The following is a 26137-nucleotide window of genomic DNA, read 5'->3' as shown; positions in this document are numbered from 1 at the left end:
AAGTGAGAGTGTGAGGATGGCTCAATGGAACATGTCCCCAGTACCAGAAAAACAAGCCAGATCAACAGGCAATCTGGATAAAACCTCCAATGGCCTACCCCAGAACTTGAAATTCCATGAAGAGTCATTCCTCTTTCTTTGAGGTCTGTGGAGGCCTCTACTGAAATGAGAATGGTCCCCAGGTGGAGGGGCACAGTTGGACGCCATGGTTTCTTCTTTCTATCCTCTCAGAATGGATCTGTTAATCAAATATTTTTTTAAGCCACGGCACAAGATCTTGAGTTAATGGGACATAGGCTAGATATATTTAGATGAAGGAAAAGCTGTGGATAAAGAGCATTTTGAAGGCATTTTGCCTGAATTGAATTTTGAGGAAGAAAAGGAAAGGGGAAAAATCAAGGAAAGAAAACCAGAGGTGACAAACAGCATTCAGAAAGAGATGAGCCAGGAGCCCAGGTCCTAAAACCATCCATTCCCATGACCTGCAGTGGATTTTATCCCAGCAGCAAAAGAATACTTCGTGTTTATACAAACATTGTAGTTTATAAAATGTGATCACATTCATTATCCCACCTGATTCTTACAGAAACAAGACTTAAGTCATGTGTGTAGGAGTGAGAAGCCCATTTTACCTAGCAGGGACATGTCACCTGTACAGGGGCCAGGATCATTATCTCTGCATGTGCTCAGAATACTGTTGGATCCAACACCTGTTGACAGATGTAAATGTATGAGCTGACACCCTTTTGAGACTCTAGGAGAAAGAGACTTGGAGTCTACAGTGAGTAAAACACTGGCTGTCTGTCGAGGCATTTTTTCCAGCCAACCATCCTGTTTCCGTGCCTGCAGGACCCTCTCGGCAGCCTCTACAACTGTGAGGTATCCTTGGGACTTCAGTGACAACAAATAGGCATGTGACCTGGATTGCCGGGGATGGTCCTCAGGCATCCTCTGGGTTGATGGGAGCAAGGCTCTGAGATGACAGAAGAGTCTGGCTTCGCTAGCAGCCTTGCCATTAAGCCTCTGACCGTGTTGATCTGATCCTTTAACCCATAGTGAGATCATTCTTTCATTCGACAAGTGTCTTAGGGCACAGACTGTGACCAAGACTGAGGCCAGACGTCCTGGGTCTTTTTGAGAGCTTGGTCGCTCATGAGCTGTGTGATGTTGTATAAGTTGCTCAGCCTCTCTGGGCTTTATTTTCTCATCTGTCAAATGGAGCCGTGGCACCTGCCCTGGCCCCACGCAGGGCTGTTGTCTGACTCCATTGAGACCAGGGGTATGAGAGGGCTTTCGAGAGTATAAGGCAGTCTATTGGGATGACAGTTGCCTGGGGACAAGGAATCTGATATAGATGGAGAAGAGGAAGGAGAGGAGAGAGGCAGGTGAAAGAAAAAAGAGGACGCAAAGGAGGGGAAGAGGAAGACAAAATAGAAGACGGTAAGGGGAGGAAAGAGGAAGGAAAGGAGAGCAGAAGGGGGAATAGGGCTTTTTTTTTTTTTTTTTTTTTTTTTGCGGTACGCGGGCCTCTCACTGCTGTGGCCTCTCCCGTTGCGGAGCACAGGCTCCCCTGCATCGGCAGGTGGACTCTCAACCACTGCACCACCAAGGAAGCCCATGAATAGGGCTCTTTTAAAGCTGCCTCCTGGCGTCAGGTGGGCCCTAATTGCCTGATGCAGACGCTACAATGTCTTTATATTGGGTTGGCCAGAACATTCGTTCGGAATTTTCCATAACATCTTACGGAAAAAACCGAATGAACGTTTTAGCCAACCCAATATTAGAAGCAACAATGCTTGAGGCTGATGTTTTAATGAATGCAAACCGGGAAGGTGGGGAAGAAATAGAAAAGACATCACTCCATTCAAGCGCCCATCCTCTCCCCTCCCCTCCCGTGCTGCTTCAAAGTTGTTTGGCTTCCTCTGTGCAGTTTCCAGAGTTTAAAAAGAATGAGTGCATTCAATTAATCCCCGCTTTAATTCTCTGCCATCGCTTTCCTGGAAGTTTCAATAAGAAAAACTGTTTTCTAAGTGTGGACCTGCACTGTGCAAAGAAAAGAAAGCATGTCACAGAGTCACTGCTTGCATTTATGTTCATGATTAGGGGGGAAATGAGAGCAGGAAGGAAGGAATGGAGGGAGGGAGGGAGGCAGAAACACCCCTAAAGTCTAGCCCTGAAGGCACGCAAGCCTAATGGTTGGCTAGAGCAGAAAAGCTCAGAGTTCCAAGATTTGGCACTTAAGTCTAAATTTAGAACCAAATTTGTTGACAAGTTGGAGGGAGTTCAGAGAAAATCCACCAAAACAATTAAAGGAATGCAACTTAATTGGCCCAGCTTGTTTGAGCAACTGCTAAGCAGGGAGCATTACAGAGTCTGTAGCCAGAGAAAGCAACATCCACATCAGTGAGTGGGGAGGGGCTGTTTAGCTTGTAACAGAAGGGGATCCAGAAAAGAAATGGAGCCCAGAGAAAGGCAGGACACAGCCCAGCCTGACCTGGCATCCTGCAGGGAGACCTCTTAGGTTTCTCTGGCCATGTGGCTCATGCTCTTCATGGGCCATTACTCCCCAAATATGACTGACAGCAATGCCTCCATTATTTCATTGAATCTTCACAGCCACCCTGCAAAGCAGATGAAGAAGCAGAAGCTCAGGGATGCTGTGTAACTTGCTCAAGATCTCTCAGCAGTAAAAGAAAGATTTAAATTCAGGTCTGATTGGTTTTTAAGCTCAAGCTCATTTCTAAGATGCAACATCAGGCTTCCCTGGTGGCACAGTGGTTGAGAGTCCGCCTGCCGATGCAGGGGACACGGGTTCGTGCCCCGGTCCGGGAAGATCCCACGTGCCGCGGAGCAGCTGGGCCCGTGAGCCATGGCCGCTGGGCCTGTGCGTCCGGAGCCTGTGCTCCTCAACAGGAGAGGCCACAGCAGTGAGAGGCCCGCGTACCGCAAAAAAAAAAAAAAAGATGCAACATCATCTCCTGGGAGCTGGGATGGGAAAGGGAGAGACAGGATGGGCGCCCTTATGGCTGAGGCTCCCAGCGCTCCTCATCCGGCCCCAGGCTACCTAGGTGGGAAAGCAGAGATGCCAGACTCATTAAGGGGTATACTGTGCTGTACCCAGAACAACCTGGGCTCCCACCTCTGGCCCTGTGTCTCCTGAGGACCCCACTCCTCTCCCCTATCTTGCTGACCTTTTTCCACTTGCTCTGGGCCTCATAACCCTCTGAGGCCCCAGTCTGGTGTACCAAGAAGAGTACTGAACTTCAGGTCAGATAGATGTGGTTTTTAATTTTACCTTTAAAAACAATTCTCTGGCCTTAGGCAAGTTACTTAATTTCTCCAGGCCTGAGCTTACTAACTGCTTAAACAGAGATCAAATCTACTTTACCAGGTTGTTATAAGGGCAGATGGGACAGTGAGCATAAGTGTGCTTTGTAAGTTGCAAAGTGCTGAATGCAGGAGGATGTTATTAGTAACAGAAATGTAAATTGCATTCTAACTCACAATAGACCCAGGCTCACTTCAGGCTTCCACCTGATGCACCCATTTCCAAATCCACACATGTCCCTGGTGCAAAATGGGACTGGCCTGAAATAAGAGCTGACCCAGAGAAGGCTCTGGAAGCAGGCAGCTGGCGAACATCAAGGTTAAGACTGAGTCAACTGTCTGCCTGGGAGCACGTAGAAGATGACCTATGTCAGCATATGGCAGAATGCCAGCACCATGAACACGTAGCAGATGGCCAATGGCAGCCTGAACTCCAGAGACACATGGAACAGATCATGGAAACCTTGCCGGGAAAAAGTAATCTAAGATCCAGCAGGATAAGATGTCTTGGATCTGAGGCAAAGCAGGATCTTCCTGATGGGACAAGAGCCTAGAGGTGGGGCGTTGGGGCTTGGCGGAGGTGGAAATGGGAATGTGAGTCAAAAAAATAACAGCTCCAGGTGCTTCCTGGTCCTTAGAGCCATCTTCAAACCTCCCTGATTGTTGGGGCATCAGCAGGCCCAGGAGATGGGCTTTCGTGTCCTGCAGATATTGAGAAACAATGCAGTCTTCAGAGAAGGGAAGAGCAGATGTAGCAGGCAGGGAGGTGTGGTGGGGAGAGCCTGGACTATGATGCAAGAATGCCGGGGAGAGAGAATCTGCCTCAGTATATTGACCTCCTGAAGATTACCCCTTGCTTTTCAGTTCTGTCTTCTATACACATTATGAGTACCTACTGTGTGCCCGGCGTTGGTCTAAGCACTTCACATGGTTGACTATCTTGCTGCTCAAAGCAACCCTCTGGGGAGATGCCATTATTATTCATTATTATTGCTCAAGACCAGCGAACAGAAGAGAAAACCAAAATGCAGGTTATAATATCCTACGTGGTTGCCATCACCAAAAAGGTGGGAAACCCCATCTGTTTGCTGAATCCAATTGTGTTATTCACAATCCCCCCAGCATTATACAGTTTCCCATAGTCACGCCAACCCTTGGGCCTTTCTTGCCAGCCTGGTGGTAATCTCCACGCACCTAGTGCAGGTGCCCAGGGTGAGGGCCTCTCTCTCCCTGCCTGCCTCTGAGATGATCTCAGGCACAGTATTTCTCCTTCTCAGGGCGGGGAGGAAAAAGTGCAGCCGCTATTCACAGTTTCCCACTGCTTTGTTCTGGGCTCGGTTTCGCTTCATGATTTCTCCATCAGATCTGAATCCCTTCACATTACTAAAGTCAAAATGCTAACAAGTAAGGCAGAGGGAACCAAGACCTGAGATTCTGGTCCTGAAGCTACAGGGGAAGGCAGCTAAGTTCCGGGGCCAGAGGTCCTGGCAGTGGATCTGGGCCAGAGTGAAGCTAACAAGGGGGCATGTGGATGAAAGTGAGTCGGTAGTGGCCAGACTGGCTCCTGCTCTGGTTCAAGGTTAAATGTCCATTAACCCAGACCGCAGTGCTCCACATCCAGCTCAGGCTCAGGCCACTTTGGGCAAATCACGTCCCTTCTCCCCTGTCCCCAGCCAAAGGGGATTGGCTACTTTATTAGCAAGGGGTAGACTCTAGGCTGGGAAGGAGGGAGCTACAGCCCATAAAGGAGAGAGATGCTGTGATGGCGGCTGATGGCCAGAAGACTCCTGTCTGGCTGAGGCGACCTCGTATGCACCCCTCTTTCTGCCCTTTCCCTCCCTCCCACCTCTATTAGCCCATCAACCCCTTGTGCCTCTGCGCCATCTTTGCCTTTAGGCCACTGGTGTCTCTGTCTCGGGTCCTTCTGGCCAGGCAGTTCCTGTTGGTGTCCCTTCTCTGGCTCAGCACCCTTAGGCTCTCAGAATCCTTCTCTTGTGAACTGTCTTCACGAGCCCAGCCAGGAGGGGTCACTCATATGTCCAGGCTCTTCAACCTGCCCCTACACATCCATCCACCCCCAGCCTAAGATCTGGCTCAGACGGATCATCGGTCAGTCACAGGTGACTGCTCTCTGGCCACAGCCCAGTAGACTGGTCCAGGTGCAACATGTGCCTCACCTGTGCCAAGTGACAGGACACCTCCCTCAGCTGAACCTGGTGGGAGTGACAGGGCTCCATCACGAGAGACAGCGTGGGGTCCTGAAGCAGGGTGACCAATGCCTCCCAGTGTGCCTGGACTTTCCCAGTTTTAAAACTAGAAGTCCCAGATCCTGGGAACCCCTCCAGTCCTGGGTAAACCGGATGGTTGGTCACCCGACAAGAGAACTGGACTTAGAATATAAGGACCAGCTTCAGTCCCGGCTCTGCTCTGGACTACCTGTAATCATCGGCAACACACATCTCCCTCTCTCTAAACTGACAAATGGAATCCCTTCCCTGCCTACCTTGCAGGGCCGTTCTAAGGAGTCACATCAGATGACGAAGGTGAAAGTGCTTAGCGAACACTAAAGCACTGGACGGATGGAAAGGGGGTTTTATGATCTAGTGTTTAAGTCCTGGAGGCCAGAGTATCAGCAATTTCAATTAATCAAATAAATGGAAAAATACATTGGTTTTATGGAAACAGATTCCTACACCTTGCCAAGGGTTCAGGGCCAGAGCAAGGAAAAGGAAAGCATCCAAAGGTTCACAGCTCTGGCTGAGCTAAACTCAAGCAGAGGCTTGCCCGAGCCTACCCTCTGTTCCAGCAGCCCAGAACATGCCTGTCTGGGACCTACCTTCAAGCTCAGCCCCAGGATGAGGTCTTGTCAAGATCCTTTCCCAGACACAGAGAAATCAAATGCAGTTTGTTCTCAATTGTCCATGCTGTGGTTGAATAAAACTGGCAAATGTCAGGCGAGCATCATTTCCGTGATTCACATGGGGCTTCCCAAGCTGCTTGAGTACTTGAACACTGGTGTGTTCAGTGCTCTGGGCTTCACCATATTCTGGGTGTGTTCAGGAATCAACAGGAGGATGTGGAAACCCGAACAGCTCTGAGAGAATCAGTCCTCAATCCCTTGGTAGTTTCTCCTATCGAGATTCGTCCTTGACACTGATGCAAGGCCCCAGCTGAAACTGGACAGGCACTGTCCTGAAGCTTGAGTCCTGAGGCTTAGAATTGAATATGGACATAGCCGTGATGAGTCGGCTCCCTTCTTCCATAGTGGAAGGAAGGTTGTGGTTAGGGAATAAAAGCAAACTCAGTTTGACAGACTGATAGCCAGGTGCCCCCTCTGAAGAAACTTGTCTTCTAGGTGGTGAGACACCAGAGAAGCAGAGAAACAGCCGCCCATAAATAGGTCTAATATTGGACTGTCTATTGCACAGTAAGAAATTGGATTACTCTTGCCAAAGTGGACTTAGGCAGGGTAAGTGACAATCTCATCAATAATTTGGGAGCAAGCGTTGCTGTGGACAATTTGCAATGCAGATCATCTGTCCCTGTGTAATTAAGACTAGACTGTGCCCAGTTCTGGTTTGCGAGTTATGGAATTTGAGGCACTGTGAACCCAATAAAGAAAAACAGCTACAACAAAGCTAGCAGCCTCTCTTCCCAGCTCAGCTAATTAGAGACCATCGAAAAAGCAGCTTTGTCTGATGTGGGTCAAGCCGGTGCTGGCCTACAGCACTGGATTTTTCAGTTAGCCTTGCAGAAGTCACTCGTTTCCCCATCCTCTCTCCATCTGGGAAGTGGGGTGACAGCCAGACAACCCTCCCTCTGCCCCTCTCATTGTGAGTTTGTTTGCTGATGACTTTCCCTTTGAAAAGCTAGCAGTAGTGAGAAGGAAGGGAATTTGCCTAGATTAAAGTAAGTGTCCAATGCTCTTTAAAGGGATGGAAGTTTTAAAATTGGAGAATGTTCTTAAGGTTCACCTCTTTATTTTACAGGAACAGAAAAACAAGGCTTGGAGTGGATATGGGGGGACGGGTGAGGGTGGAGACCAAGCACATTGTTGAGAAAACAAAGATTAAATTCAGAGGATTCTGACTCTATCTGTGAAATCATACCACATGTTTATTGAATACTTACGATGGACAAGCTTGATATGTACTCCCTTATTTAATCCTGTGACAACCTATGAGGCTGTTATTATTATTATCTTCATTTTGCAGATAGGAAAACCAAGGCACAGAGAGGTTAAGTAACTTGCCCAAGGTCACACAGCTGGCAGACTAAGCTGAGATTAAACCCCAAGTTCCAGACATCGCTCTTGCTCTTACACACTCACTTCTCAGCTATCCTACCTCTTGGTTGTGCACATTCCAGAACCTGGAGCTTTTTGGAAAGTTACTTATTCATAGACTGAGTCTGATCTTTTGCTCATCTTCAAATAAATGTATCCATTAATTCATTTGTCTATAAATATTTATTGAGTATCTACTATATACCAGGTTCTGTGGGCTCCAAATAAGTAACACCCAGTTTCTGCCTTCCAGGAGCTCACGATCCATTGATACCCCTCTTCCAGGTGGCAGTCTTCTATTTTGTAAACTGTGTTAGTTTTCTGTTGTAACAAATTACCGCAAACTCAGGGCTTAAAACTACACCCATTTATGAGCCTCCAGTTCTGTAGGTCAGAAGCCCAAGCGGCCTTGGCTGGGCTCTTTGTTTAGAGTCTCACAAGACTGAAGTCAAGGCATCAGCTGGCCTGGCCTCTTTACCTGGTGTCTCTGGGGAAAAATCTGCTTCCGGGATCACTCAGGTTGTTGGGGAGTAGGTGCTATTATTCCCCCCATTTCATAGAGAAGGAAACTGATGCCCAGAGAGGTTTCTATCTTCCCCAGGACCACATTGGTAGAATTGATGTCATCCCAGCTTGAGTCTGTCAAACTCAAAAAACAAGGGCCCTCTCCTTTCTCAGCAGCTCCGGGGATGGTGCTTATGGGCAGTGAGTAATAAACACCCCTCCCCCATCCATCACCATGTCACCGTGTCACCACTGCTAGTCCCAAGAACACTGGAATGCACTGACTTCTTACCTAGGGCTCCCTTAACCCTGAGCATCCTGTGAGGTAGGGGCCATTATCGTTCCCATTTTCTAGTTGAAGAAACTGAGGCACCAGGAGCTTATATAAGTCACCCAAAGTCACACAGCTGGTTGGAAGTACAGCAGGATTTGAAGTGAGGCAGTCTATCTCCAGAGCCTGCACAGTCTATGCCATCCTGCTTTTTCTGCCAGAAATTGAGAAGAAAAAGAAATGAAAGATGTAAACCTTGCCCATGAAGGAATAAGGGTGCCTGCTCTATGCTGGGTACATACCGTGGACTCCATATAGCTCAGCATATTTAATACCTGTATTTAAAATAAGCCGATGTGTGGACAGTGGCTCGCCTGAGGCCGCACAGCTGTATAGTGCTAGAACCCGGATTTGAGCTGGGTTCTCTCTAAAGCCTGGGCGCTTTCCATTCATCAAAGACACACACAGGTACATGTGCAAGGGATCAGAGAACACGATCCGGTGGTAGCGTCGTGTGCACAACAGCTTGGGGCAGAATGAGAGCCTGAAAGTTGAAGGGTGCGGACCTCAGCCAGGTCAGTCTAGGTGGACTTCTAGGAGGAGGTGGGAGAGAAGGCGAGTGAGTGAGGAGGTGAGTTTGGAGCTCCTTGGATGGTTTGGTTTTGACTAGGAACTATGTCCAGGTTTTGTTTTTTTTTTCTTATTTAAAAAAATACTCGCGTTGGATTGCTATAAATAAATGATGGGCTCTGTTTCTAAATCGGCTTTTATTTCCATGTGTTAACAACTAATTACTGGCGCACTTGGCAGGCAGTCCCTCTCTGAGTCTGCAGAGCCATTAGTGTGGCAGCCCCTACTCTCTCGGCATGCATGTTTAAAGAGCCCCTCGCTGCGCCTCCCTCTTTGAAGGGGGACCCTGCTTACTGGTGGCCTGCCTCTCTCCCCATGAGTCTACTGAGCCTGGAGCAGCTTGACTCCCTCATTTCAAATACAACTTTTATGGAAAAAAGCAAGGCAGTTGTGAATTTAGAGCCCCATTCAGACCCTGTGATCCCTGGGAGCCCCTGGTTTAAATTTATTTTTATAGAGTTTTTGCAGTTAGTACTGCCCAACTGCCAAGTGCTGCCAGCAGATGAGAGAGGGAATGTGAGATTCTCTTAGGAGAGAGGGCAAGCCGAAGGTAGGCTTGAACCCCTTTTCAAAGTGCCGTCATTGTACAAACTGTAAGCTTACCATCAAGATTCTTTCTTCACCTTTCAATTAAGAGGGTTGCCTACAGACAAAACTCTTCCTGAGTATTTTTATTTGTATCTAAAGGTAGCGAAATGTTGGGGATTTTTTAATATCATAATCTGCATTTCACAGGGCTTCCCAATCCAGACTCTTTCCCAATCCACCTATTTGTAGAATTATAATGACATCCTAGGGCATTTACGGAACTTTCACTGTGTTACATACTTTATATGAATTATCTCATCAAATCATCACAAAAGCCCTGGGAGTTTGGTGCTATCTGAATCTCCATCTTCAGGCATAGAGGGGAACAGTGATAAATCACCCACTAGGTAGTGGTAAAGCCAGGTCCCAACCGTGGCAGCCCTGCCTTCTGATTCTGCTCTCAACCATGATGCTCTGTTGGTAGAATGGGCTGGCATATCGAGGTCTGTGTGCAGCCTCTTTTTCATCATATGAGGCAACTGACATGCTTGGAGGAAATGCCTGGTCATATAACCAACCAGAGAGAGAACTAGGACTAAAATCCACATTCTTTCTACTCTACCGAAGCAGCCTGAATCCATACCATGTTTCAATTTCCTATTGGCCAAGTGCCCTTGGACAAACTACTAGACTCAGTTTCATCATCTGTGAAATAGGAATATTAACACATACCTTGTACATTTGAAACAAAGATGGGAAGAGAGAGCACCCAAACTAGCACCCTGAACACAATACATAGACCATTCTTTCTTCCCTCCTCTAAAGCAAAGCTTCTGAAATAGAGAAGAACCAGTTCTGTTGACCATCCCAGAATACCTTTGTGACAATATATGCAATCTATATAACTGACAATGGATTAATATCTGTGAAAAATAAAGTGTTCCTATAAATCAGTGACTCTCAACTGAGGGCAGTTTGGGAATACCTGGAGACACACTTGTCACAACTGGGATGGGAGGGAAGGATGTACTGCTGGCACCTAGTGAGAAGAGGCCAGGGACGCTGCTGAAGATTCTACAATCCAGGATAGTCCCCGACAAGAAAAAGTCATCCAGTCCAAAATGTCAATAGTGCTGCTCTTAAGAAGCCCTGCTGTCAATCAACATGAAGAAAGATCAACAATTCAATAGGAACATGGACAAATGATCTGGAGAGGTAAGAGAAAGAAGTAAAAACACAAATGGTCCATAAGCATGAAACTACACCCTGCCTCACTGGTCATCAGGGGAAAGGATGCAATTTAAAGCAAGAATAAGGCACTGCTTTCCACCATCAAATGAACAGGAATCACAAAGTCTGAGAGTACCAAGTGCTGGTTGGGGTATAGAGCAATGGGAACTCATGCTAATGCAGGTACAACCACTTTGGAGAACAATCTGGCAATACCTAAATAAATTGAAGATACACACAACCAAAGGGAGAAATTCCACCCTGGAGAACTGCTGCTGCAGGTGCAGGGAGAAAAGTGTGAGCAGGAAAGTTAATGGCAGCATTCCAGTAGTGAAAGCTTAGAAACAGGAGTCCGTCAAAGGGGGGTAGATGATGAAATAAACAATGTACCAGCAAAGCTTGAGCAAAGGAAAAGTTACAATGGCTCCTGAAGATGGTATCTATGCTTAAGTAAAGCTTTAAAACTGGCAAGCCAAACTGTTGACATAGCTGATGTTTACCATGACACATGTACTAGAAACACAAAATCTAGCATGGGAACACCAATATCCGTTTCAGGATGGCACTTTTCACTGGGAAAGGAGCGTCATGGAGGGATTCTGTTATAATGTTTCATTTCCTAGGCTGAGTGGTGGGTGTTTGTTCTCTTATTCCCTATATTTTTTGTATATTTATAATATAAAATCAAATGAAATGCCACAGAAAGTAGCAGGGTCTCATAAATAATCTAGTGTCCCCATTTAACCCAGGTTGGAGCAGAGATCTGGGAGAGGGGTGTTGAGGAAGAGACTCTGCCGTCCCTCTTACTCTAGATCCCTTATGTGACCATGGCTTTTCCATGCAAACACGTGCAATGAAGCCCATACCTCACCTTCATGATGACTCATCTGGCCCCTCTGAACACTGATATCTGTGTGTTTTTGGAAGTCCTCAGTTTCAGACTTTGAAGGCAAATTGATCTCTCTGGAAGAACGAAGATTCAGGATCCAAGGTCATTCCCATAGTCAGCTTCAAGATCTGGGGTTTTTACTTTTCATTTTTCATTTCCACCCAGTGCACATCAGGGTGGCTAAGTTCATTTGAAGGAATTTGAACAAAGCAGACAGCATCTTCTTGTCTTCCATATGTTCAAATTTTGTCTTGCCAAGGAAATTATTCATTTTCAAGGGCCAGAACCCTCTCAGGACATGTAGAAGACTCTTAAAAGCATTTATAAAATGGGCATAAAGAGGTTCTCTGCAACCTTCAAAACATTTCACACTATGTATGAAAAATTAATGAATTATCCTCAAAGAACAGACGTGTATGGGCAGCTTCTACTGACAGGAGCTGGGAGAGGGGCTATGAATGGATTTAAGGCCTGGTCACAGTCTTCAGGAGGCTTTCATCCATTCAACGAATATTTACTGAGCACCTACTATGTGATAAGTATGCCCAGGGTCTGGTAATTTATCAATGAAAAAGCAAAATCCTACATGAAGGTCTCATTGGGATGGAAGAGACAAACAATGCACAAGTAAACAAAACAACAAACAACAACAAAAGTCAGAGTTTACATGGTGATAACTGCTAGAAAAAATATGCAATAGGAGAGTATGTAGATAGTGACTGGGGCCTCAACACAGTCCCTGCCTTCCTGGACCATACACTCTGGTTGGGGATATCATAACGGGAAGATGCCCCAGATGATCCAGCTGGAGGGAGGGGCCTGAGGTGCTGTAAACCACCTCCAAAAGTGGGGCACTCAGGCTGGAACAGTGTACTACCCAGGGGAGACCAAGTTGGTGGGTTGGACAGGGTAGGTGAGGTGCATAGACTGAAAAACCTGGCCCAATATTTTAGAACATCTCCCATAAAGAAGTGAAATCCCTTTCCCTGCCCCTTGACTCTGGGCTGGCCTTGTGACTTGCTTTGACCAATAGAATGTGGTGGAAGAGATACTGGGTGAGCCAAGGCCTGGAGAAGTCAGGCAATTTCTGTTTTTACACTCCTGAAAACTTGAGATCGTCATGTTCTGAAGAAACCCCGTCTGGCCTCCCCAAGGACAAGCGGCCACAGTGGAGAGAGAAAGCCCACGTGGAGGATGAGAGGCCATTCCGGTCACCCAGCTGAGACCCCAGACACATGGGTGGAGCCATCCCAGGTGCCCCAACATGGACTGAGGTCACCTACGTTAAGCTGGACAAGGCCAGCAGAAGAACCAACCAGCCTCCCCACAGAATGATGAGAAACAATAAGTTTCTAAGTGGTTATGCTGCAATAAGTAACACAGAAGGTAACGCTCAAAGACACACACGCAGTGGCAGATGGTTCTCTGGGACCAGCCAGTTCACAGAAAGTGCTCATCAGATCTTCAGTAAAGAGAGACAGGTTCCATCCCAATGCTGGCACCCAGAAAAGTGACACAAGTGTCAAGGCCAAGCAGGCTTCTAAGTGAGCCCCACCCTAAACTCTTCTTGTATGCACCGATGGTCTGAGAATGGAGGCTTCAGGTCAGAGCCTCAGAGGTGTCCAGGACTCAGGCCTGGAACAGTGGGCACAAGGCTTGAAGGAGTAAGACTCATTCTTAACTCCTCTCTCTGAGTCCTGATGGGATCAGGCCTAGGTGAGACAGAGGCAAAGGAATTAGCCTTCAGTAGCACTGAGCAAAGGTAGGTCTCTCAGGAGAAAGGTCACATGTACAAAAAGATCAATACAAGGACACAAGAGCCTAGTACCCAAAGGGTGGGTCAGATGCTAAGAGCATTAGGAGTTCAGGGAAGGGATGGGTCACCTAGGAGACAAATAGTACAGGAATAAAGTGGACGGTCTCCTAAGGAGGTGAAGATTTGAGTGAATGAAGAGTTGGACTGCAACAAACGACAAGTGGATAGGAGTGATGAGGAGGACACTTAGGAAAAAAGAAGATGGCGGGAGAGAAGGAGAGGAGGCAAGATCCAGCTTTCCAGGGGAAGAGGGGCAGACCCATTGGCCAAGGGAGAGCTCATGTAGATATGATGAGAAAATAAGGGCTAACTGTGAACGCTAAGAGAAGCAACTTTGCTTCTAGGTTGTGGCACATGAGAGCCACTCAGAATTTTTGAGCAAAGAAATGATATGTGCTTTAAAAATAAAGATTTAAATGAGTCAGTGCAGGTTGGATGGATGGATGGAGGGGTGAATACGCATCAGTTAGCACAGGCAGATGTATGCTTTAAACATAAAGATATGGATGGAAGAATAAATGGATTGATGGGTGCATGAGTGGATGGATAGTTGAATACGTAACAATGAAGACATACAGATACGTACTTAGATAAAGATCTGAATGAGTATATGAATGACTAAATGAATGGATGCACGCATGGATAGGCACATCGGTAGATGGAGAAATGGATAACGATGTGGCAGAAAGAAGAGCCTGCGGAAGTCAATTAAGTCCTCTAGGGAGTAGCTTTGACACTTACATCCATCAGTGCTACTGCACTCCACTGCCCCACTCCCTGGGGCCCATCCCATCAGCTCGGTACTGTGGGCTCACCTGAGTACTGGTGAAATGGTTCAGGAGAACGTGTCGTGAGGGTGACAGGAGCTCATTGATCACAGCCAGGCTCTAGCTCTTCTGGGAGCAGATCACAATGGCATAGGATGAAGGCTGCAAGATGGGGAACCCAGGTATGCCACACTTGTTTGTGCATGCCTCACAGGCCCCAGTTTTGGCAAAGGGGGCTTCCAACCACCTTGCCTTATTGTCACATTGAATACAATGCCAGGCACATAGTATTATAAATGCTCAATGAAAGTTTGATGCATTGAAAAGAAATTTCCTTCAAGTTCCCTGGATGGGACAAACAAACAAGCTGTGTGTAACTGACACCATCCCCACCATCCCATCCTCATGAAAGCCATTGTTAGAGAGGAGTGAGTTAAACAGTCCATAACCTGACCTTCAAGGGAAGACATAAATCAGACCTCATCAGCTTTCAGGGAAATAAATTCTATGAACCGAGCCTGCCATCTGCCTTTTGTGTTATAAATCAAGCTTCCCTTGGTTCTTTTATGCCTACAGGCTGAGGTCCCTATTCCTTACCAAATACACACAGTCCCCCACTTTATGACCTCCAGCTTTAAAAATATCCATATGGTCCTTCATTTATTGATTGCTAATTATGTGTGGGAGAATATATCGGGCATTGGAACCCAAGATGAATGAGATACATTCCTTCTCCTCAAGGAGAATATTATCTATTAGGGAGACAGGTACTTATACATGTACTATACATTTGATGTAATGCATTACAGCACGATAACTAAAAAGGTAGGCGCGTGACCCAAGTAACACAGAGGAGGAAGGGATGAGTGATTAACCCTGCCCGAGGGTTGGAGAAGGTGTCATTATTTAAGTTTATTCTGGAAGGTTAAGTGGAAGTTTCCCAGGCCAAAAAGAAGGGCAAGGAAACTTCAGGCAGAGGGAAGAGTCTTAGTTAAGACCCTTGGTTACAAGTTATGGAAACTGAAGTGAAATAGGAAATTTAATATCTGGAGACCTGCCCTGTCGATTCACAGGTTGGTTGCACAAGTCCCATGACAGGATATATAAAAATGCTTTGTAAGCTACAAAGTTCTAAGCAGATGTGACAGCTTATTATAGAAGGTGCTCGGTGTCTGGGTGGTGATTGATTGGCCACTTTGGCACAGCCCAGTGGGCAGTCCATAACACGTCCCTGAACCAAGACATGCTAATAGAGAGCCTACTGAAGTGAGTCTTTAACTTGAGGGCTCCCCTGGTACCCATTTGGGTTTTGTTTGACTGTGAAAGGACTGAGATGGAAGGGATAGGCAAGGGGGGAGGTCAGGCAGACTTGGACCCAAAGAGTGATGGTCACTGCTACCTGAAGAGTCATCACAATGAAGGTGAGATAGCTTGGTGGTTATTAAGTGAGCTAATGAAAGGAAGGCCATATGGGTGCCATTTGCACTCTTCAGGAATAAGGACTCTGAAAATCAAAGCATTCATCAGCAATGGACTAAGCATCTGTTTTTGTAAGGACCTATGGTTAAGTAGAATGAAGGAGAGAGAAGGGAAAAAATGCATAGACCCTCCCCTCAAGGAGTCTGAGATGTGTAACAAAGTCTTACGACATGGTTGATAAGTGCCAGGTCCAAACCCAACTCCTGATTTCCACCCCCAAACTACTCCTCCATTTGTTTCCATCTAGGTCAATGGGACCTCCATTCACCACATTGCTCAGGCACAAGTCTGAAATTCAGTCCCACTGTTTCCCTCCCCTCCTCCCCGCATCCAATCCATCAACAAGTCCTGTTGGCTCTTCCTCCAAAGGAAATCCCAGTCTTGCCATTCCTTAGACACCATCGTCTCTGCCTAGAATGTTGTTTCCGTGCTCACCTTCCCACAGCCCAGCAGCCAGATCAACCTTTTCAAAATGCACATCAGATTATGGCACCTACTCCTCTCAGCACCCCATCCCCACCCAACTAGAGCTTCATGCTTAGACCCCAATCCAGATTCTTTGCGGTGGTCCACCAAGGCTACCAAGCTCTCCGTTACTTCACCCCTGCCCGTTTCTGAACCATTGCTCTGGCCCTCATTCACTACCCTCCACACTTGCTTTCTCCCCCACCAGACTTATTCCCGTCCCCAGGGTTTGGCCTTTGCTGTTCCCTCTGCCAGACTCACTTTTCCCTAGGCCTGCATAAGGTCACTCTCTCACCACACACAGACTCTGCTCAGAGATGCCTTCCCCGACATTCTTGCCGAAGTTGCCACCCCTCCAGCCCCACTGCTCTCTGCTTATTTTTTTTCCATAGGAATGATGTAGTGCACACAGTAGGTACTAAACAAATCATGTTGGAATGAATGTAGTGCACACAGTAGGTACTAAACCAATCATGCAAGAGAAACACCAGGGAACGAGTACACATATCTGCTGGGGTTGGGTTCTGGGAGAGGAATGTGATCTGAGCAGGTGAATGAAGAACAGGACGTTCCAAGCAGAGGGAATATACAAACCAAGACAGAAAGATGTGGAAGGACATGGCACATCTATGGGAGTGGAGACAATTCAGTTATAAGGCTCATGTGCACCCACGAGAGAGTAGTGGGATGCTAGGCAAGGTGGATCATGGAGGGCCCTGTGCACCGTGCCAGGGACCAGATCTCGAGCTACAAGATGGCATCTCACATCGTGAGAGATGATTGTGAGGAGTGGTAAAGGGACTCCTGGAGAGAGAGGTCACTGAGCCTGAAGCTGAAAGAGTTTGGGGCTCAAGGTGGCTCACAAGAGTTTGCAAACCTTGCGATGACGTCACATGTAATCTCCCAGCTGCCCATGCCTCCTCCCGGGTCTGTTTATGTCGGTCCCTCTATGGGTTGATGACTTCGTTCTGTGTCTTTAGTTCAAATTCCTCAGATGAAAAGAAATTTGATGGACTCCTGTTTTCTCTGTTAAAAGAGGCCGTGCTTTAAAGGCCGGCTGGCAGCCAGGATGCTTCTCTCTTGAGCCAGATGTTCCTGCCTGGTTCAGTTAGCTGTGGCCTGGTTGGAAAGAAGGTCACATGGCATGAACAAGGCTGCTCGGCCGCCCTGCCCCCTGCAGGGACCGTGGACAGGGTGGTTCCTTTAGGAACCCACCACACCCCAAGGCTGACTGGTACTATATATATATGTCACCCCAAACACAAGTAATCCTAAAACTAAACACAAAATAGGAATTGTTTGAAGTCTCCCAAGTATTTGTCCTGAGCTGGGCAGAGCTCCCAGACAGTCTCTATTCTGAGTTCCTCCTTTTGTGTAACTTATAAGGCTCCTGGCTGAGCGGCAGAGAGTCATAAAGGAAGTGAGCCCTGAGTGGGGACGGCCTCAGTTTACCCACAAGTATAAGGTGGGGGAGGACAGGATGACCCCAGTCAGTAAGGACACTCCTGGCTACAAGAGAGAAAAAGCCCCCACTGGCACAAACAGTAAGGACCCTCCAGAGTTCATAGAACAGGAGGTCCAGAGTTAAGCTGAGCCCAGGGTTATGACAGTCAGCGCTCATCACACCACCAGGACCCAGGCTCTAGTCCTCTCTCTGCCCAGGGGTCAGCATTCCTCAGTGCCGGTGTCATCTTCAGCCTGGTAGCAAATAACGAAGCACCAAATAACGAAGAAAAGACATTCAGGAGACCCAAGCAGAATTTTGTACTTTTTGTCACTTTCCACCAGCCCAGGGACTATGCTGGTGCTGCTGGCAGAGATCGTTTTCTCTAGGACTGAGGGCTCGATCTCCTTAAATCAGCATCCGAGAAACGTCCTGGAGATGGTGGGGAAGCCATGTTCAACCTGATCCATTGCAAACCGACCAGTGGATTAATGAGGCAGGGCAGGTTTCCCGAATCGAGATTTTTAGTTTTTTTAATTTTGAGGCTTTTTTCAAAAAATCTCAGTTAATTGGACTGCTGACTTGGCCATAGGGACGCTGGCTTTAAAATGAGAGAAAAAGGCAAGCAGAAACAAGGCGGTGCGACTCCGTGTTTTGGAGCGTGGCACCTAATCCAGTTCATTTTAGCGCCGTGTGACGGTGAGATGCTTCCGTGCCCACATCAGCACGGCCTTGCCTGTCATGGGGCTGGAGGACCATTGCTCCCAAGGTAAGGCATGACCTTCTGCTGGGCGCTGGTACTTCTGGTATCAGGCCTAATATCCCTGATTTGGACCTTAGCTGTCTAATCTGTTAAAGAATATTATGGTGCCAGGATGAGGGCTACCTGTCTGCAGCCACATGCAGGATTTGGTTCTCCGAATGGCAACTGTAGAAGAAAACCCTAGATTCCTGCTGGCAAAAGCAGCCAAGAGCTAAGGCAGGTGACTCGATGGGAGAGCCTGGGCCCAATGCCCCACCCATCCATTTACTACGTATGACCTTGGACCAGTCACTGTCCTCTGTGGTCTTGGAGTCCCCCTGTTAAAAGCGATGGGGTTCCACTAGACGGTCTCTGAGATCCTTTCCAGCTCGGTCCCTCACTGGTTCTTTGACTGGGAACAGTGGCTACAGGATCAGGTCTTTCTAAGGGCTTTTTCTCGCTCAGCCTGGGGCTCTCCAGAGGGTCTGGGCAGAAACATTTGGGAGCACCCACACAGATAAAGAGCAGGGAAAGGTCAAAACGTGCCTTCAGCACTTAGTGAAAAGCGCCCAGGGGAATGGCTGGGGGGAGAGCTAGAAAACGCATTTTTGTAGATGCCTCAAATGTCAGAATCAGAAGGAGCCAGGATGGGGAATATGGAAGCCTGGATCTCATTCCCAGTTCTGCTGCACAATTATCCTGTGAGCACATTTTTTTAGGCCTCAGTGTCACCCACCATAAGATGAGAAAATAGTATCTATGTCACAGGGCTACTGGGTTGATTCAATTCGACAGGTGTGTAAAATGCTTGATACGGGGCAGATACTGAGAAAATGCCATTTCTTTTCTCCTCCCGTGCTAGCTGAAGTACCACTAGCTTCCAGCTTCTCAGAAGACCTGAGTTCTGGGAAGTAGGGAAACCTCGTCATTTCGAGCAACATAAACCCAGGGAGTTTAAGCTTCCTGGGTGGGAGGGGTAGCTGGCTGCACAGTCTCAGTTCATTTGGCTCCAGAGTTACAGCCCCTTGAGCTCTCTCCCTGTAAACAGCTCTTCCTAGAGCCCACTGGCCCGAGCCTGGTCTCAGACAAACCCTTCCCCTACGAAGCAGCTGGGATGGGCCAGAGTATGCAGGGGCGTTGACTAAATCCTAAGGGAGGACCAAGAATGAAGCAAGAGGGCAACACTCAGACTCAGTTTCTCCTCTCCTCTCAGCAGGAGATCCACATGCCCTTGGAGGCAGCCACCCATCACAGCCCCTTGCCTGATACCCCGCTTCCCAACTTCTGGATCAACCCTAAGAGGTGTCACTGCCTCCCCCATGACCCTCCCGATGAGATTTCAACCCCCTAGAGGTCAAGCTTAGAGATTCCCGTTCCTGGAGGCGACCCCCATGTCTCACAGATGCCAGACCTGGTCTGAGAAGCTCCCCTTCCCCTAGGCAGTTGGGACCAGGCATGATGTCCTCTTCCAGGCAAGACCCACCCTGACACATAGGGTAAGGCTTGCCCTCTCCTGGTTGGCGGTGACCCTCCAGGACGGTAGCATTCCGGTTTCTATGCTAACACAGCAATGGTGTCAGCAGTCCTGGCCAGCAGTCCTTCTGTCTGCATTCTTCCTGGTTGGGGAAGACAGGCTGATGATTAGGGATGGGGTGGGCAAATTGAGGGAAGATGGGAAATCTCTGGGACTCTGTCTCTGTGTTCAGTCATTTAATAAGCATTCCGAAGCACCTCCTATATACTAGGTCTGTGCTGGGCACTGGAAAGTGACAGATGCAACCAGGAACTCTATTGGGGAAGATAGCCTATGTGTAAAGATGGCTGTCTAGGAAAAAAAAAAATGCTCTAAGAGCAGATCAAATTTGGGAGTGCAGAGAAAGATGGGGAGGGCATTTGGCCCAGGCAAGTTGGAAAGGGTTGCACAAAGGGAGCTGAGTACTTAGAGAATGGTTCTGATTCTCCTAAGAATAACAACTACCCCTTTTTGATTCCCTGGAAAAAAATCGTTTAAACACCCTGGGTTGGAACAGCTGCCCTGAGAAAAAACCCCGAGTCTGGCAAACAAGGAGCAAACTTCTAAAAGGAGTCCCAGGAATGTGAATCCAGATCCAGATCCAAGATTCTAAGATCTTACTGGGGGACTGAGTGTGCACACAGCCCTGGGTTGAGAAATGTCAGTAACTAAACCAAGACCTGCATCTGTTTGTAAAACGATTTGTACTTCTGGGAATAGTCCTGGAGGGAAATTGGTCATCGATTTCTAGGAAACCAGCAATCCCTGCTGGGCTTTCTGCTCCCTGCTACGTTTGCACATGTTTGTTTTCCCCAGGCTCTTGCCTGCTCTCCTCTCTAAACACACACGCAAACTCACCAGCATATGTTCCAGCTCCCACCCCCATGTCTTCCTGAATAAAAACACCAGCACGTTCAAGACAATGGATGGTGTTGCCACAAATGGCAGCGCTCCAGATGATGCAGACAGTGAAAGAAGAGCCCACGGGTTTCTACGTTTTGTTTCTGTTTGGTCTTCTGTTTCCATGGCTGATCATTAAAGCAGAGTGTTTGCCTTGATGAAGACCCTTGGCAAATGAAAAGTGGGCTTGCCTTGCTACAGGTGGGAATATATTTAATAAATGTTGCATTGCACAGTAGGGAACCAAGCTGAGTGAGCACTTTGAAGTGCTATCATTTCTGTGTTAGACCAAAGCTTCTCTTTCACTGGTCTTTAAAACCCAAGTGTGAAAAGCCAGGCACACATAGATGTGCATGGATGTGTGTTTATTCCTTCAGGACCCCCTGGTGCAGCCAGAAGTTGGTCTTTGGCCATTACATATATGCATACATACATACATTCTAATGTTGATACTTAAGGGTAGGGAAATGGAATGGATTCTTATCAGTAAATGAGTGACTTTTAGTAAATTCATTTCTGAAATGACACCCATTATTATGAAGCACCTTCTTGTCCATAGCACTGCATTAATATCCCAGAACCCAGGAAGCAGAAAGGCCTGACCCCTGAAAATGTAGACGGCGCTCTGATGTGCCACCTCCCACATACAAAAGCAGCAGACCAGGGAGACTGTCTGGCAGTTGGGAGGGACCACTGGGCTTTGGAATTAGACAAATCTGGGTCCAAATTACATGTGAATCCAGATATTTTCACTTATCGAAGCCTCAGTTTCTTCTAAAGAGAATTTCGTTAAGTTAATTTCTCTAAGAGAATTTGAGAATTTCTTCTAAGTGAATTCTAAAATAGAATTCAAAGGACCTGTCTTACAGGATTATTATGATGAGGACAACATAAGACAACTCACCTAAAGCCCCAGGCGGTGTGTCCTCAACCCAGATGGTGCTCAGTGAATGTGAATTTCCGTCTCCTTCTGCCTTCCATACGGAGCTCCCAGCAGCCTCTCTCGTTCCTTCGTCTCGTTGCTTCTTTCTCCTTCGGGAGTATTTGCTAGGGCACAGTTAAACCTGCATCATAGACAACCTCTGATCCCCTCTGGGTTCTTCTTTCCAGAGTCTCAAGCAGCAGACTCACACCTCTCTTTCCTCTAAACTTCTTTGCACTCTCCCTTCCCAAGGTCTTGGGGACATTTGTGCCCAAGCCCTATTTTTTCCCATCCCCGAATATCACAAATGCTAATTTTCTGTATCTAAAATTTGCTGTCAAATGTATTTAACCAACTCAGGAGTCCTTTGGGGCCTCGCTTGGTTCCAAAGTCACGGTTCCTTTAGTCACTTCCTCTACAGTCTGAAAAAGAACTTGGTCTCCAAGGTGATTTCACTCTCTCCGATGGGGAAAGGCTGTCGACATTACACAAATGGTGTGCCTGCTATCGGTCTGTTTTCTTTTCGTTGAGGATTTCTGTGAAAAACGGGTTCGGGTTTTATTTTTAGCAAATTGATGATTCCTTCTGCCTGCACACATGTTCACCTGTCTGTCTATGAGCACAGCCACCCCAAGCCCAAGGAAAGCTGTCTTTGCCTGGCCTAGACACGTCTATTCATCTTAAGAGCTTCGTGCTGAGGAAATGGTTTAAGGTCTTCGGGAATTGAAAAAAGGCAATTTAGGACTATGGTCTTCAATAGTCATATTTTCTACACAGGAAGCCATTTGAGTCGTTTGTAGGCAGCATCCTGGACTTGTACTGAATGGTTCACTATTTTCTATGCTGTCTTATGCTTCTTTGCCTTTGCTTATGTTATTTTCTCTTCCCAAAATATCATTGCTCATTCATTCATTCATTTGCTCAAAAATATTTATCACCTACCTATCCTAGAGAAGGTGCCATGCTGAGGGCTGGGATTCACGGATGGGCAAAAACAAATTCTGTCCCTCAGATGTTATCTTAAGAGCAATAGAAATCATTGAACCATTTTAGGGTGGGTACTGGATCTGATTAGATGATTAGAGGGGAATGAGCATTTTGGCAGCAGAGTGGCAAATCGATTGAAGAGGACAGGTGTGAACGTGGGAATTTCTGCTTTTAATCATGATGGAAAAATTGGCACGGGACATAAATAACTACATAAGTAGACGGAATGTACAAGCCAGCTGCTTTCTGTCAGTGACAATGGGCAGTACAAGATCATGATCCCTGAAAAAAGAGAAAATCGTGAGGTGAGGTCTCATTTTCTCCAGTTCTCCATCTAGGGACAATTTTCTTCTAACTGTGATGTAGGGAGTCAGAGCCCATACAGAGCATGATACTCCCATTGACCTGAGGAGATAGGGGTATGATTTGGAGACTGTTCAAGTTACAGGAAACTGGGGGCCAGGCCATCACAGAGTGGGGAGCTGTGCAGAGGGAGTCCCCAGAACCCTATGTGGTGGGAGGGCTGGGATGCACATGCATAGGGCAAGGCTACGTAAAGCCTACCAAGAGTGCTGTTACAAGGTTGAGAGTGGACTGGAAATACAGGAGGTTGAGCAATTCCAGGAAGTGCTGGGGTTCCGGCCCAGCCAGAGAGTAGAGACCTTGTTAACACCCGGAGATCCAGTTAAGACACCAGAAAAGCCATGCCTCAGGAGTCAGAACATGTCCTATAGCAGGGGTCAGCAAATTATGGGTCCTAGAATATATAAGTTCTAAGTGTAGCCACCTATGTTTGTAAATAAAGCTTTATAGGAATACATCCATGCCCATTTGTTTACAATGACAGAGTTGACTATTTGCTACAGAGACCGTATGGCCCACAAACCTAAAGTATTTATCTGGCCCTTAAGAAAAAGTTTTCTGACCTTGGCCCTAGAGTAAGGACTATTCCAGACCTGTTCCAATAAAGCCTAAAAACAAACTTCAACAAGATCCACAGGGGATTTTGCAGTTTGATTCCTATGAAGTTACAGGAGCTTAGAAAACACCTTGACCTTTCACAGAATGCCCCTCACCCCACAAAAAGCATAAAACCAAACCTCTCAAAGTTCAAGATGATCTGCCGGATAGATGATGTTCCAGATTGAACAGTTTGCTGGAACTAAACTGAACATTCTTCAGAGGAAGATAACAGAATCTAGAATCTCCATGATGCACCATTCATATTGTCCAGAATACAATAAAAAGTTACTAGACATACATAGAAACAGGAAAATCTAATCCATAAGTGAGAAAAAAATACTTAGTAGAAACAGACTCACAAGAAAAACCAAATGTTGGATTTAGTAAAGACTTTAAAGTTCATATTATAAACAGCATCTTAGGGAAATATGATCCTAATGAGTTAATAGACCAGTCTTTGCAGAGAAAAGGAGGCTAAAAAGAGTGAATATGGGAAGACCAGTTAGAAGTCTATTGCCAAGGCGCTGGTGAGAGATGGTGATGACAGATTACACTAAGATGGTAGTTATGCCTCTAGAGATAAATAGATGTATTCAAAAGATTTTTAGGAGGAATATTTAACAGAATTTGGTGATGGGCTAGCTGTGGAGATAATGGAGTGGGATGTGTAAAGCAAAACTCTTAGGTTTTTGGCTTGAAAAGTGAGATTGTTGTTGATGCCGTCCGCCGGGTTGGGAAACCCTAGAGAAGTATGTTTTGGACAAATTGTGTTAAATTTTAGATATCTTGAGTTTTTCATCTCAAGAGTTCTCAATTATTATCTAAGGCTCAGCTCAAATGCTCCCTCCTTTCCCAGCTTTAATATTCTTGCTCCTACCCAGGCAGAATTGTTCACTCTCAGTGTTCCCGTAACACCCTGTTAAGACCTTTATTATATAGCCCATCATTCTCTTTTACAACATCTCTTTGCACCTAGACAGCCTAGGTGATAGCCTAGATCAAGAGCTCCCTGAATGGCAGGGACCATGCCATGTTCAACTTCCTAGTCTTGACTCTTAGCGGTGTACTTAGCACATAGTAGGTACTGAGTTGATGTTGAATGAAAAATAAATTAATGAATGAATGAATGCAGTTTCTTAGATCATTTCATTCCCTGAGGCTTCTGGTGGGAAACCATTTCTGAGATTAAGGGCAGGGGTTTGGGAATCAGACAGAACTGAGAGCAGGCATGGTTTTCCACTAACTTGCCAAGAAATTGAATAAATGACTTTAACACTTGTAAAATGGAGATCAAAAAATGACCCCTTTATAGTAAATGAGTTATTCTTGGAAAGTGCCCAGGAGAGTACCTGTCCCACCAAAAGTGCCCAGTAAATGTTAGCTAATAAGAAGATGGTGGGCTTCCCTGGTAGCGCAGTGGTTGAGAGTCTGCCTGCCGATGCAGGGGACACGGGTTCGTGCCCCGGTCCGGGAAGATCCCACATGACGTGGAGCAGCTGGGCCCGTGAGCCATGGCCTGTGCGGCCGGAGCCTGTGCTCCACAACGGGAGAGGCCACAACAGTGAGAGGCCTGCGTACCGCAAAAAAAAAAAAAAGAAGATGCTGCTGATGATGATGATAATGATGATGAAGGGATGAATGTTGCAAAAGCAGCTAATCAAGGAGGGTTTTTTCACAGAACACCCGGCAAAGCTACTTTCAGAAAGGCCCTCCACCATCCCTCTTTCTCCCTGTGCTCACACTGACGTGAGGATGCCTCTCACAGACCGAGACGTGTTCGCTTGTGCAACAGCACCTGCAAAGACTTGCTTATGGGAATAACTCAGAGGAACGTGGGAACTAGGTATGTTTAGGAGAATAACTGCTCTTTTTCATGTAGGTCACTAAAGGGAAGATTAAAAGACAAATTAGAGTCTCTAGCTAGCTCACATGGAAATACCAATACATGTGCCTACAAATTCAGCAAAGGCTGTCCCTCAGAGATGGCTCTGAGCAACTTCCTAACTCCACATTCTCACTTCCTACCAAATTGGGGTGTTTTGTGCCACCATTAAATTTTGGGTTAGCAGAGTATATTTGGTTGTGCTTCACAAAAGTTTAAAATTTTGCTGAAGTAGTTAGAAGAGGACTCTGCTTAATTTTCTGGATTTAAATGTATTTAAACTCTAAATAATCATACCTTCAATGACCTCTAAGTACTACAAGGACACAGCAACCAGAAAGAAATAGGCTCTAATCTCATTCCAACTCTCAGATCTTCCCACTGGCTCAGTCCCAGGCCAAGCTGAAGGGAGAGGCAGCCAAGCCGGCATGTTGTCAGTGCTCTGAAACACCAGAGCATCCCTGCTGCATGCCCTCTGCCCCTCCACGAACTTCAGTTATTCAGCTCATTGTGCAATTGCTTTCTGATAGTGTCCCCTCTCCCCAAATCTCTGGTCCAAGTTCAAGGCTGAGTGACAGTCTTAAAGTGGTAAC

General features: G+C 46.7%; 1 protein-coding gene across 1 annotated transcript in view; it reads left to right on the top strand.

Moving 5' to 3' along the window:
• ASIC2 (acid sensing ion channel subunit 2) overlaps window positions 1-26137 on the top strand; it is a gene marked incomplete at both ends in the record, with an annotated part of 990230 nt that overhangs the window by 472291 nt on the left and 491802 nt on the right. The gene's annotated exons all lie outside the window — the stretch shown is intronic.

Source organism: Hyperoodon ampullatus (assembly GCF_949752795.1).
Source record: "Hyperoodon ampullatus genome assembly, chromosome: 19".
NCBI lineage: Eukaryota > Metazoa > Chordata > Mammalia > Artiodactyla > Ziphiidae > Hyperoodon > Hyperoodon ampullatus.
This window is presented reverse-complemented; position numbering and strand designations above follow the sequence as displayed.